At 40.2% G+C, this 12401-nt stretch overlaps 1 protein-coding gene across 3 annotated transcripts in view; it reads left to right on the forward strand.

The window, feature by feature from the left end:
- The window catches only part of FMN2 (formin 2), a 232174-nt gene that overhangs the window by 157505 nt on the left and 62268 nt on the right, over positions 1-12401 (forward strand). The window lies entirely within an intron of this gene.

Raw genomic sequence — 12401 nt, forward strand, 5'->3', positions numbered from 1 at the left:
TCATCCATCACTGTTTCAAAGTGTTCTCATTTGACATATACTGTATTATGCAGGGAAGAAAATAATACATACTATAATAGACTGACTATTCAGAAATGTGTGAATACTAATCAGAGAGCAATGATGTGTGTGAACTATCATCATGCTTCAGAACATAAGCCACACGCTAACAGTCTGAGTGTTAGAAACTTTTCCCATGAGAAAGTTACTGAATTAGTCCAGTACAAGGTTTAAACACAGTCCTCTGAAGCACATGGTGCTGGTCATTCTTGGAGACAAGATACCGGATTATGTGGACTATTGGTCTTATCCAGTGTGGCATTTCCTATGTCCATATGGTAATGATAGGTATTTTTTTTATTTAAGATTTTAAACTTCTTAGAAGAAAGTACGAGGCCAGTACAATGCTAATGAGTAGTATAGACTTCAGGGTTCTGAAATCTATTGTTTCACAAAGCTGTGTACAATAAAGTTCTTTATTATTTACTAGCTTCTATTCATATTTGGAAAATAGAGATGGAAAGAGTAGCTTGACAGCTGAGAATGTAATTCAGTTTATAACTTCAGACAGACTTTGGCTTCTTTTGAAATGGCCAAAAAAATTGTCAGCTGTGGTGGTCTTGTTCACTTTGCCTGTACCAGCAAACCTGACATTTTTGCAGTTTCAAGTAAGTTCCCTACTTTTGCTGCTTTCTCCCTGCAATCCAGTCATTTGCTTTCATGTTTAGGGACTTGCAAAGTTATGCAAGTAACAAGTTTCAGAGTGGTAGCCGTGTTAGTCTGTATCAGCAAAAAGAACATGGAGTACTTGTGGCACCTTAACCACAAGTGCTCCTCGTTCTTTTTGCAACTAACAAGGAAACCCCCAAATAGCAGTTAGTTTGCGGTGAACATGCAATTGAGGATATCAGACATGAGTCTTTTTTAAAAAAGGAGTAGAGATGGGACCAATTATTTAAGGTGGTAAATAAGTACAGTTTGGATCAGAGGCCTGATAGGAGGGAGAGGATGCTAAAGTTTTTGTTCCATATTCAAACTTCTGGATACTTACTTCAACTGAACCTCCTTGAGCTTTACCAACTGGTAGACCCAGTCACCAGATATTGTTAATAAAAGAACCTAGCTAAATATTAAGAGAAATGTCTTTAAACTAGGGCTGTCAGGTGATTAAAATAATTAATCATGAATAATCACACGATTAAAAAAATCTCTATTAATCACATGATTAATTGTACTGTATAGCTCAGTGGTTTGAGCATTAGCCTGCTAAACCCAGGGTTGTGAGTTCAGCCCTTGAGGGGGCCATTTGGGGATTGATCCTGCTTTGAGCAGGGGGTTGGACTAGATGATCTCCTGAGGTCCCTTCCAACCCTAATAATCTATGATTCTAAGAATACCATTTATTTAAATATTTTTGGATGTTTTCTACATTTTCAAATATATCGATTTCAATTACAACGCAAAATACAAGGTGCACAGTTCTCACTTAATATTTATTTTTTATTCAAAATATTTCCACTATAAAAAACAAAAGAGAGAATTTTTAATTCACCTAATACAAGTACTGTAGTGCAATCTCTATCATGAAAGTTGAACTTAAAATTATTTATAAATAATAACTGCATTCAAAAATAAAACAATGTAAAACTTTAGAGCCTACAAGTCCACTCAGTCCTACCTTCAGCCAATCACTCAGACAACAAGTTTGGTTACAATTTGCAGGAGGCAATGCTGCCAACTTCCTGTTTACAATGTAACCTGAAAGTGAGAACAGGCATTCACGACATATTATGTGCCAGATGTGCTAAAGATTCATATGTCCCTTTTTGACGTTCCCCTCTGGTATTATCTGGACCAGTGATCTGCTACATCACTCCAATCCTTGACTCTAGGAACCAGCCTTACCCTGCTCTGCTGTGAAAACCCCCATTCCTGGACTGTTCATGCACAGCCTCTGGCATGTAAGCTGCTTCCAGCTACTTGCAACTGAATGACAGTAACCAATATCCCCCGCTGGACACTGCAAGCTTACACGATTTCATCAATTTAACAAAGAAATTGATATGTATCAGGCTTGTTATCCCAAGGGAAGCCTCTGACATGCTTCAAACCAATCATACTGTTTCAGAAAGAGTAAACAAACATTTATTAACTATAAAGATAGATATTAAGTGATTATATGTCAAAGCACAACAAATCAGATTTGGCCAAATAAAATAAAAGCAAAACACATTCTAAGCTGATCTTAACACTATCACTGCCCTTACAAATTTAGCTGCTTCTCACCACAGGCTGACTGGTTGCTTTTCAGCCAGGCTCTCCCCTTTGACCAGTGCTTCAGTTGCTTCCTGTGGTGTGTGTAGGTGTAGATGGAAGAGAGAGGAAGAACATGGCTATCGTCTCATCCTTTTATCATTTCACTTCCTCCCTGTTGTCTTTGTCCCCTCCTTCAGAGACAGGTGAGCATTACTGAGTCTCTCCAAACAAGGATGAGCAATTCCCCTGGTGTGGCCTCATGCAGGTGAGTCATTGCATTGCAGCTCCTTTGCTGGACAATGACTGTGGGTGGGTTGTTTGACACCCCACCCAGGTGTTGGTTACTTTCCTTGCTGTTGTCTCTGGGGAGCTAATATCTGGCTGATTCCCTCAACTTACAGCATGTTTTAGTGACAACCATACTACACAAGTCTAATAATTTCATATTATATATATATATATGGATAGAGAAATGACTTTCAGCAGATCATAACTTTTCCCCTGATAGCTTACAAAGCATGTTTTATATGCAAGATCACGAATATATGAAAATGAGGAATATGAGGGTTACAATATGCTCCCCCAAGGATAGAATGTCACACCCTTCATGCTTCAACCACCATTCCAGAGGACATGCGTCCGTGCTGATGACGAGTTTTGCTTGATAATGATCCAATGCAGAGCAGACCAACGCATGTTCATTTTCATCATCTGAGTCAGATGCCACCAGCAGAAGGTTGATTTTCTTTTTTGGTGGTTTGGGTTCTGTAGTTTTTGCATCAGAGTGTTGCTCTTTTAAGACTTCTGGAGGCATGCTCCACACCTCGTCCCTCTCAGATTTTGGATGGCACTTCAGATTCTTAAACCTTGAGTCAAGTGCTGTACCTATTTTTTAGAAATTTCACATTGGTACCTTCTTTGCATTTTGTCAAATTTGCTGTGTAAGAGGTCTTAAAACAAACGTGCTGAGTCATCATCCGAGACTACTCTAACATGAAACATATGGCAGAATGCAGGTAAAACAGAAGACGAGACATACAATTCTCCCCCAAGGAACACAGTAACAAATTTAATTAACACATTATTTTTTAATGAGCATCATCAGCATGGAAGCATGTCGTCTGGAATGGTGGCCAAAGCATGAAGGAGCATACGAATGTTTAGCATATCTGGCACGTAAATACCTTGCAATGCTGGCTACAAAAGTGCCATGCAAATGCCTGTTCTCACTTTCAGGTGACATTGTAAATAAGAAGCAGGCAGCAATATCTCCAGTAAATGTAAACTGTGACTGGAATAACAGAGACTTGGTGGGATAACTCACATGACTGGAGTACTGTCATGGATGGATATAAACTGTTCAGGAAGGACAGGCAGGGCAGAAAAGGTGGAGGAGTTGCATTGTATGTAACAGAGCAGTATGACTGCTCAGAACTCCAGTATGAAACTGCAGAAAAACCTGAGACTCTCTGGATTAAATGTAGAAGTGTGAGCAACAAGGGTGATGTTGTGATGGGAGTCTTCTATAGACCACCAGACCAAGAGGATGAGGTGGACGAGACTTTCTTTTGACAACCAGCAGAAGTTACTAGATCGCAGACCCTGGTTCTCATAGGAGACTTTAATCACCCTGATATCTGCCGGGACAGCAATACAGCGGTGCACAGACAATCCAGAAAGTTTTTGGAAAGTGTAGGGGACAGTTTCCTGGTCCAAGTGCTGGAGGAAACAGCTAGGTGCAGAGCTCTTCTTGACCTGCTGCTCACAAACAGAGAAGAGTTAGTAGGGGAAGCAAAAGTGGATGGGAACCTGGGAGACAGTGACCATGAGATGGCTGAGTTCAGGATCCTGACACAAGGAAGAAAAGAGAGCAGCAGAATACAGACCATGGACTTCAGAAAAGCAGACTTTGACTCCCTCAGGGAGCTGATGGGCAGGATCCCCTGGGAGAATAACATGAGGGGGAAAGGAGTCCAGGACAGCTGGCTGTATTTTAAAGAATCCTTATTGAGGTTGCAGGAAAAAAAATCCCGATGTGTAGGAAGAGTAGTAAATATGGCAGGCAACCAGCTTGGCTTAACAGTGTAATCCTTACTGATCTTAAACACAAAAAAGAAGCTTACAAGAAGTGGAAGCTTGGACAAATGACCAGGGAGAAGTATAAAAAATATTGCTCAGGCATGCAGGACTGAAATCAGGAAGGCCAAATCACACTTGGAGTTGCAGCTAGCAAGAGATGTTAAGAGTAACAAGAAGGGTTTCTTCAGGTATGTTAGCAACAAGAAGAAAGTCAAGGAAAGTGTGAGCCCCTTACTGAATGAGGGAGGCAACCTAGTGACAGAGGTTGTGGAAAAAGCTAATGTACTCATGCTTTTTTGCCTCTGTCTTCACAAACAAGGTCAGCTCCCAGACTGCTGCATTGGACAGCACAGTATGGGGAGAAGGTGACCAGCCCTCTGTGGAGAAAGAAGTGGTTTGAGACTATTTAGAAAAACTGGACAAGCACAAGTCCATGGGGCCGGATGCGCTGCATCCGAGGGTGCTAAAGGAGTTGGCAGATGTGATTGCAGAGCCATTTGCCATTATCTTTGAAAACCCATGGCAAACAGGGGAGGTCCCGGATATCTGGAAAAAGGCTAATGTAGTGCCCATCTTTAAAAAAAGGAAGGAGGAGGATCTGGGGAAATACAGGCCAGTCAGCCTCACCTCAGTCCCTGGAAAAATCATGGAGCAGGTCCTCAAGGAATCAATTCTATAGCACTTAGAGGAGAAGAAAGTGATCAGGAACAGTCAGCATGGATTCACCAAGGGCAAGTCATGCCTGACTAAACTAATTGCCTTCTAATGGCTATTAGTTTAGTGGATGAGGGGAAAGCAGTGGATGTATTATTCCTTGACTTCAGCAAAACTTTTGACATGGTCTTCCACAGTATTCTTGCCAGCAAGTTAAAGAAGTATGGGCTGGATGAATGGACTATAAGGTGGATAGAAAGCTGGCTAGATCATCGGGCTCAACGGGTAGTGATCAATGGCTCCATGTCTAGTTGGCAGCCAGTTTCAAGTGAAGTTCCCCAAGGGTCAGTCCTGGGGCCAGTTTTGTTCAGTATCTTCATTAATGATCTGGAGGATAGTATGGACTGCACTCTCAGCAAGTTTGCAGATGACACTAAACTTGGAGGAGTGGTAGATACACTGGAGGGTAGGGATAGGATACAGAGGGACCTAGACAAATTAGAGGACTGGGCCAAAAGAAACCTAATGAGGTTCAAAAAGGACAAGTGCAGAGTCCTGCACTTAGGATGGAAGAATCCCACTCACTGTTACAGACTAGAGACCAAATGGCTAGGAAGCAGTTCTGCAGAAAAGAACCTAGGAGTTACAGTGGACGAGAAGCTGGATATGAGCAACAGTGTGCCCTTGTTGCCAAGAAGGCTAATGGCATTTTGGGCTGTATAAGTAGAGGCATTGCCAGCAGATCAAGGGATGTGATCATTCCCCTCTATTTGACATTGGTGAGGCCTCATCTGGAGTACTGTGTCCAGTTTTGTGCCCCACACTACAAGAAGGATGTGGAAAAATTGGAAAGAGTCCAGCAGAGGGCAACAAAAATGATTAGGGGGCTGAAGCACATGACTTATGAGGAGAGACTGAGGGAACTGGGATTGTTTTGTCTGCAGAAGAGAAGTATGAGAGGGGATTTGAAGCTGCTTTCAACCACCTGAAAGGGTGTTCCAAAGAGGATGGATCTAGACTGTTCTCAGTGGTACCCGATGACAGAACAAGGAGTAATGGTCTCAAGTTGCAGTGGGGAAGGTTTAGGTTGGATATTAGGAAAAACTTTTTCATTCAGAGAGTGGTGAAGCATTGGAATGGGTTACCTAGGGAGGTGGTGGAATCTCCTTCCTTAGAGGTTTTTAAGGTCAGACTTGACAAAACCCTGGCTGGGATGATTTAGTTGGGAATTGGTCCTGCTTTGAGCAGGGGGTTGGACTAGATGACCTCCTGAGGTCCCTTCCAATCCTGATATTCTATGATTCTAAACAAAAATGGTTGTCTTAGCGATTTGGCTGAACAAGAAGTAGGACTGGGTGGACTTGTAGGCTCTAAAGTTTTACATTGTTTTGTTTTTGAGTGCAGTTATGTAACAACAAAAAATCTAAATTTATAAGTTACACTTCCATGATAAAAAGATTTCACTACAATACTTGTAGGGAGTCACTTAAAAATATGTATTCTTTTGTTTAACATTTTTACAGTGCAGATATTTGTAATACAATAATATAAAGTGAGCAGTGTACACTTCGCATTCTATGTTGTAATTGAAATCAATATATTTGAAAATGTAGAAAAACATCCAAAATATTTAATAAATTTCAATTGGTATTCTATTGTTTAACAGTGTGAAATTAATTGCAATTTAATTTTTTAAATTGTGATTATTTTTTGAGTTAATTGCATGAGTTAACTATGATTGATCAACAGCCCTACTTTAAACATTATCATGTTAAGTTAAATCAAATAGTTTTTACAAAGTATGTAACAGACGGAGCAGGCATTCTTGTGTCACTTATTCTGCACAATTTCACCCACTTTCCCTTGCACTGCTAAGTAAAGGAACATTCAAAAAAAGGCATATACGGGCAGTGTCTTATTCATTCAGTACGAAATATGGAGAGGCAGGAGCACTGCCTGTATCTTTTGTGCTCCTGTCATCTTTGCTTCCTTTAGTCATGCTGTGGAGTAATAACAGCTCAGCGGGACAGAGGTTTTTAGACTCCAATGAAACATTATAGAATATGATATATGAGTACTACATCTAACTGTTCTGTTTAGAGAGATTATGGTCCTAAATAGTAGTTTGTTGATCTGGGGGACTGAAGACTACCAAACCTAAAAAACATGTTATGCCTGTTCTACAGAAAATAATGAATCACTAGTTAATTTTAGACACTGACGCATTTTAGACTGGTAGGTGATGATCCTGCCATTAGTAAGGCAGTGGTATCAGCATGACTCCCACTGTTTCTAAACGTTGTGATGCTGCATTTGGGGACTTTATTTTCAGCACCCCAATACCTGATCAGACAAAGTAAGATGTGTTTTTCTTCCTTATCTGTATTTTTCCATTGTCTTAGAAGGATCTACACATGGTTGGCAATTTTTGCCAGGAATAGGGTGAATGCTTATCAAAAATGAGAACATTTGCCTCAACCATCACCCATTTTATAACTGATTTTGAACCAAGCTTCCCCTTTCGTGGTTCTGATACTATTAGATGAAGGCCTCCATAATCCATAACCTGACTCATTACACAAGGTTTTTCTGTTCCATTATCAGTGTGAGTGGAAGCCATTTTTGGTAACACACATTGTAAGCAAAAATACTAGTTATGCACCATGCTGAATAGTAGGAAGTCTCTAGCTCACTGTACACCTGCTCCCTTAGTCACAAGACCACAGATTTAAAAAAACAAAAAGAACACAAAAAGGTTGTGAGTGGATGTCAGGCATGTGGACATAGATTTCAGCACAATTCTCTTAATGCCAGGTGCTTCTTTATTTAAGTTGCTTTCTAAGTTTAGCATTCTTTTCTCTTAGGATCTATGTCTGACACTAAGAATGAGTTACTTTGGGGGAGTGTAGCAGCAGTCTGATGAAGAATTAGCATCTCAGGAACTCCCTTTCCTGCCACTCAGTTCTTTTTTGTATTTAGATGCATACTACACAGGGACACTAAAAGATCAAGCCCTAAGAGTATTTTCATTATCATTTTCTAGTCTGGATCAAAACAGGAGGTACAAGGATAGTGAAAGTGTTTTATTCCTGAAGTTTATCAACTGTGGGAAATTCTCTAGGCTTGCTGTTCGGTTTTCCCACCCAAGAGGGTTCTCCTGCCTGTCTAAATCAAAACTGAACTCTGAATCTTTTTAGGATAACTAATGTCAAAGTTTAGTCCTTTCACATAAAACAACAGATTGTAGAAATGGGTTTTGTTTTGTTTTTAAGATTCACAAGTCATAGGAGATGTTGCAGGACTCTAAATAGTTCTGTCAAGAAAGAAAGATTAAGTATTTCATTCTGACAATATTACATCTGTTTTTCTTTTCCAAAGCAAAGTGAATATGAAAAGATAGTGTATCTGTGCATTTCCTTAAAGATTTTGAAGGGGAACTGTCATAGGCTGTTGGCATGGGTATAGCGTACAATCTCTGAGGGGCACTTATCCTTAGAGGAGCCACACTTATCTTCTCTTAAATTGACTGAGATATCAGGAGGTCATCCTGAGTTGCAGCTAATGAATTAAAAGAATAAAATGTTTGACCTTTCAAAATGTTGAGAATGATGAGTAATCCATAGCCTGGGAGAGAGACAGAACTCATATGATGTTACCTAGACTGTTATGGCAATTTGTGGCAGAGTGCAAGATCTTTCGGCTGGTCATCCTATATTTCTGGATTGGCTCCCTTTGGAAAATCTCCATTGCCCCATGGTACTGTTTGAGTGCTTGGGATCAAACACCTTTTTGACTAATTATGTTTTGTAGTTTTCAGTTTACTACCTAAAAGATCCGTCTTCAGTTTTCTTCTATCTAAGTTAGATAAGGTCTTCACTTCCTGTCCTAAAGTCTTGTGTGGTGTTAGGCAGTGTCATTGAACACCTCCCATATTCCACTCCGAGGTGATCACATAAATTAGTTTGTGAAGCATTTTGAGAAGCTTTGTGGTGAACAGTCTTCTATTAAATGTATGAGACCATTTCTGAAAAGGCTTCATGTGGAGTACAATTGTTGACTTTTCGTGAGGTACAAAGTTCACATTCTTGCCTCAAAGACACTGCAAAAGTCTGAGTAAAGGAAGAGAATTGCAGCGTTTGCATTGCATTGCTTTCACTAGCCATGGAATTGACCTAATATAACACTTATTCACTAAATAAATTAGCAGATTCTCCAAACCTTAGGAAATCATCACATCCGGTAGTAATTCCATTCTGGTATTTGACTTAGCACGTATACATGTTTCATAAGCCTGCCCACGAGTGAGTGGATATGTAACATTTGTTTTCAAACAAGTTGCTTCACAAGCAATGAAGCCCTGTTTAACTTTTTTTAATTGAATAGGGCTACTCATGTTTTAATAAGTCTGTTCACATTTCTATCTTCAATTATACTTTAAAACAAATAAAGGAATCAGAGTATTTACAATTGTCAATGTCTTGCTAACTTTATGCCATTTGTTGGATTGCAACTGAATCATTTGATTTGATTTTCATTTCTCTGTGTACTTTTAATCAGTAGTATTTTTTTTTACAGTTGTGGAAAATGATAAAAGAAATGCCCACAAGGTGTGTTTTCAGGCTTCATGTTCAATTAATTAAAAAAAACAACACCTTTGATAGATCATAATTTGTTGTTGGGCATCTGGATTCCATTGTTATTCAGGGTGATTATCACTTAGAGCCTTGTTAAATTTTAATTACATTATCTAGATCTCCAGGGATTTTTCCCAAAGTCATTTTCTTTTGCACTGTGTATGACAGCAGGGTGGTTTAGGCCTCCAATGATTGTTTCTGACACATGAGTTTTTGGATCTCTAAAACAGATTGCTATTCTCTAGGGTTTTAGAGTGATGACAGTTTAAATATTCATTTTATATTAGATAATCACAGTATGGTAGTAAATCTCTTTATCATAGAAGTACCTTTTAGAAACAATAGCACAACTGCTCTGTTGTAGATAAGATAACACAAATAATCCTATTTAATTTAAAGGTACTATTTAGGGTGAATTGTAATATTTTTGTAATATTATATGTTTGAGGGGTTTTATGCCGATTTTGATTTTAGGCAGAAGCAGTACTTCTGCATTAAAAGATCAGGGAGATTTTGACCATCAAAGAGGATTTTCTCCCCCTTTTATAGAACTTAGAGATACAAGTGGTCTGAACGAAATGTGAAGTCTGGCATTGCCCAAGAGTTGAGTTCTGTTGGTTCATTGCAGTGTTGTTGTAGTCGTGTTGGTCCCAGGGTATTATAGAGACAAGGTGGGGGTAAGGTAAGATCTTTTATTGGCTCAACTTCTGTTGGTGAGAGAGACAAGCTTTTGAGCTGCACAGAGCTGAAGAAGAGCTCTGTGGAGGTCGAAACTTGTCTCTCACTCTCTCACCAATAGCAGTTGGTCCAATAAAAGATCTTACCTCACCCACTTTGTCTTTCTATTGGTTCATGACATTTTAAAGCTAAGGCAGTTTGTTTGAACCCATTTGTCACAGATCCTAGTGATCATCTTTTCCTGGATCCCACTAGGATTGCTGTGAAGGGAATCGAAGCCTCTGTGTTGTGGATCCCCTGGGGTATGTTGAGCTTCTGCAATTGAACAGAGTCCAGCTATTGCCCCAAACTAAGAACCCCACGGTACACTCTCAGCGCACAGACTTTCCAACTGGCACTGCCCTCCTAGTGTTGGAACCTGTTGTCCAGCCTCCTGGATGCTCTGGGTGCAGCACTGACCCTTCAGATGCCCCAGGACTTGAAACACCCATCTCCCAGAACTCCACTCTAAAGGTGTGAAGCTTCTGGTTTGCAGTTTAACTCTCAGGAGCGTGTGGTTCTTGTGAAGCACAAACATGTATACTTTTGTATAATCTTCAACTTTATGCTCTTTTTATATTTAATCATGTAAAGAACAAGAGAGTACATATATCACACAAAACACTACACGATCCTCACCAGCTCACCCTTCCCTTGGGAGTTCTTGGGAAATCATCTGTGTTCCATGGCAGGGTACTCTGCCCCTGCAGCAACTGCCCTCATATAATCAGCTGCAAAATGGCTCTCTCCTACCCAGTTCCCCCCAAGGGTGAATCCCTTTATAAACTCTTGCTTGGGGTCACCTTATTTTCTGTCTTTTTGGTAATTTTCCATTACTTTCAAACTCTCCTCTCTGAACATACAAGGTACAAGTGTCTTCTCCCATGTAGAGCAAACCTATTGTCCCAATGTGTTTTACTTCAAAGAGACTGTTGCTGAGTACTGATCCCTTACCATTGTCTCTGGCCTGGTAGAGACATGATGCCACACTGCAAATTTAGGGTGGATCCACATATACATAGGCTTTCCATGACACAATAATTTCATCCACAATTCAGAAGTGGTACAGACAGAGCCCTCGGTGTCACGTTAAAGCTAGTGCAGTTTGTTTGAATGCATTCCTAGAATATAAGGGTTGGAAGGGACCTCAGGAGGTCATCTAGTCTAACCCCCTGCTCAAAGCAGGACCAATCCCCAATGTTTGCCCAGATCCCTAAATGGCCCCCTGAAGGATTGAACTGGCAACCCTCAGTTTAGCAGGCCAATGCTCAAACCACTGAGCTATCCCTCCCTCCATCACATGGCCTCACCATGAGAGCCAGCCTATTTTAAGATTTGACCTTGTCAATTTCCAGGTTCTATCACAGTCGTCATTCTACTGGCAGTATAATAATGACTGCATCTGTAATTTTCACTCTATGCCTCTGAAGTGGGTTTTTTACCCATGAAAGCATACGCCCAAATAAATCTGTTAAGTCTTTAAGGTGCCACTGGAATCCTTGCTATTCTAGTGGCAGACAATCCCTTACGCACAAACACATTGCCAAAACTCATCTATATCATCCTCACCCAAAGCAATTTTGTATTCAACAACAAATACTTTGTCCAAACCATGAATAAACTGCCCAGGGTACTAAGATGGCTCCCCAATATGCCTACTTCTTCATGGGCCACTTTGAGGAAGAATTTCTGGGAAAGTGTACCACAAAACCAATGATATATACCTGAGATACATCTATGATATTTTCATCCTCTGGGTAGATGACCAACTTTCCATGATAGATTTCCGCAACTTCAGCTATACCACCTATCCATCATATTCATTCTAGAACACTCCCACACCAGCATCAGCTTCTTGCACACCACAATCTGCTTCAACAATGAAACCCTGCAGACAACTATAAACAAGAAACCCACAGATTACATTTTACCTCCACAGATCCAGCAGCAACCTCCACTTATATAGATATTTTGCAGTGTTGTGCAGTTAAGGTCATATCCCTGGCTTCTATCCGGAAATATTTGTATATTGAAGCTTCTTTGTCCCTTGTTGACTTCCTG

The sequence above is a fragment of the Gopherus evgoodei genome, chromosome 3 (genome assembly GCF_007399415.2).
Source record: "Gopherus evgoodei ecotype Sinaloan lineage chromosome 3, rGopEvg1_v1.p, whole genome shotgun sequence".
Taxonomy (NCBI): Eukaryota; Metazoa; Chordata; order Testudines; family Testudinidae; genus Gopherus; species Gopherus evgoodei.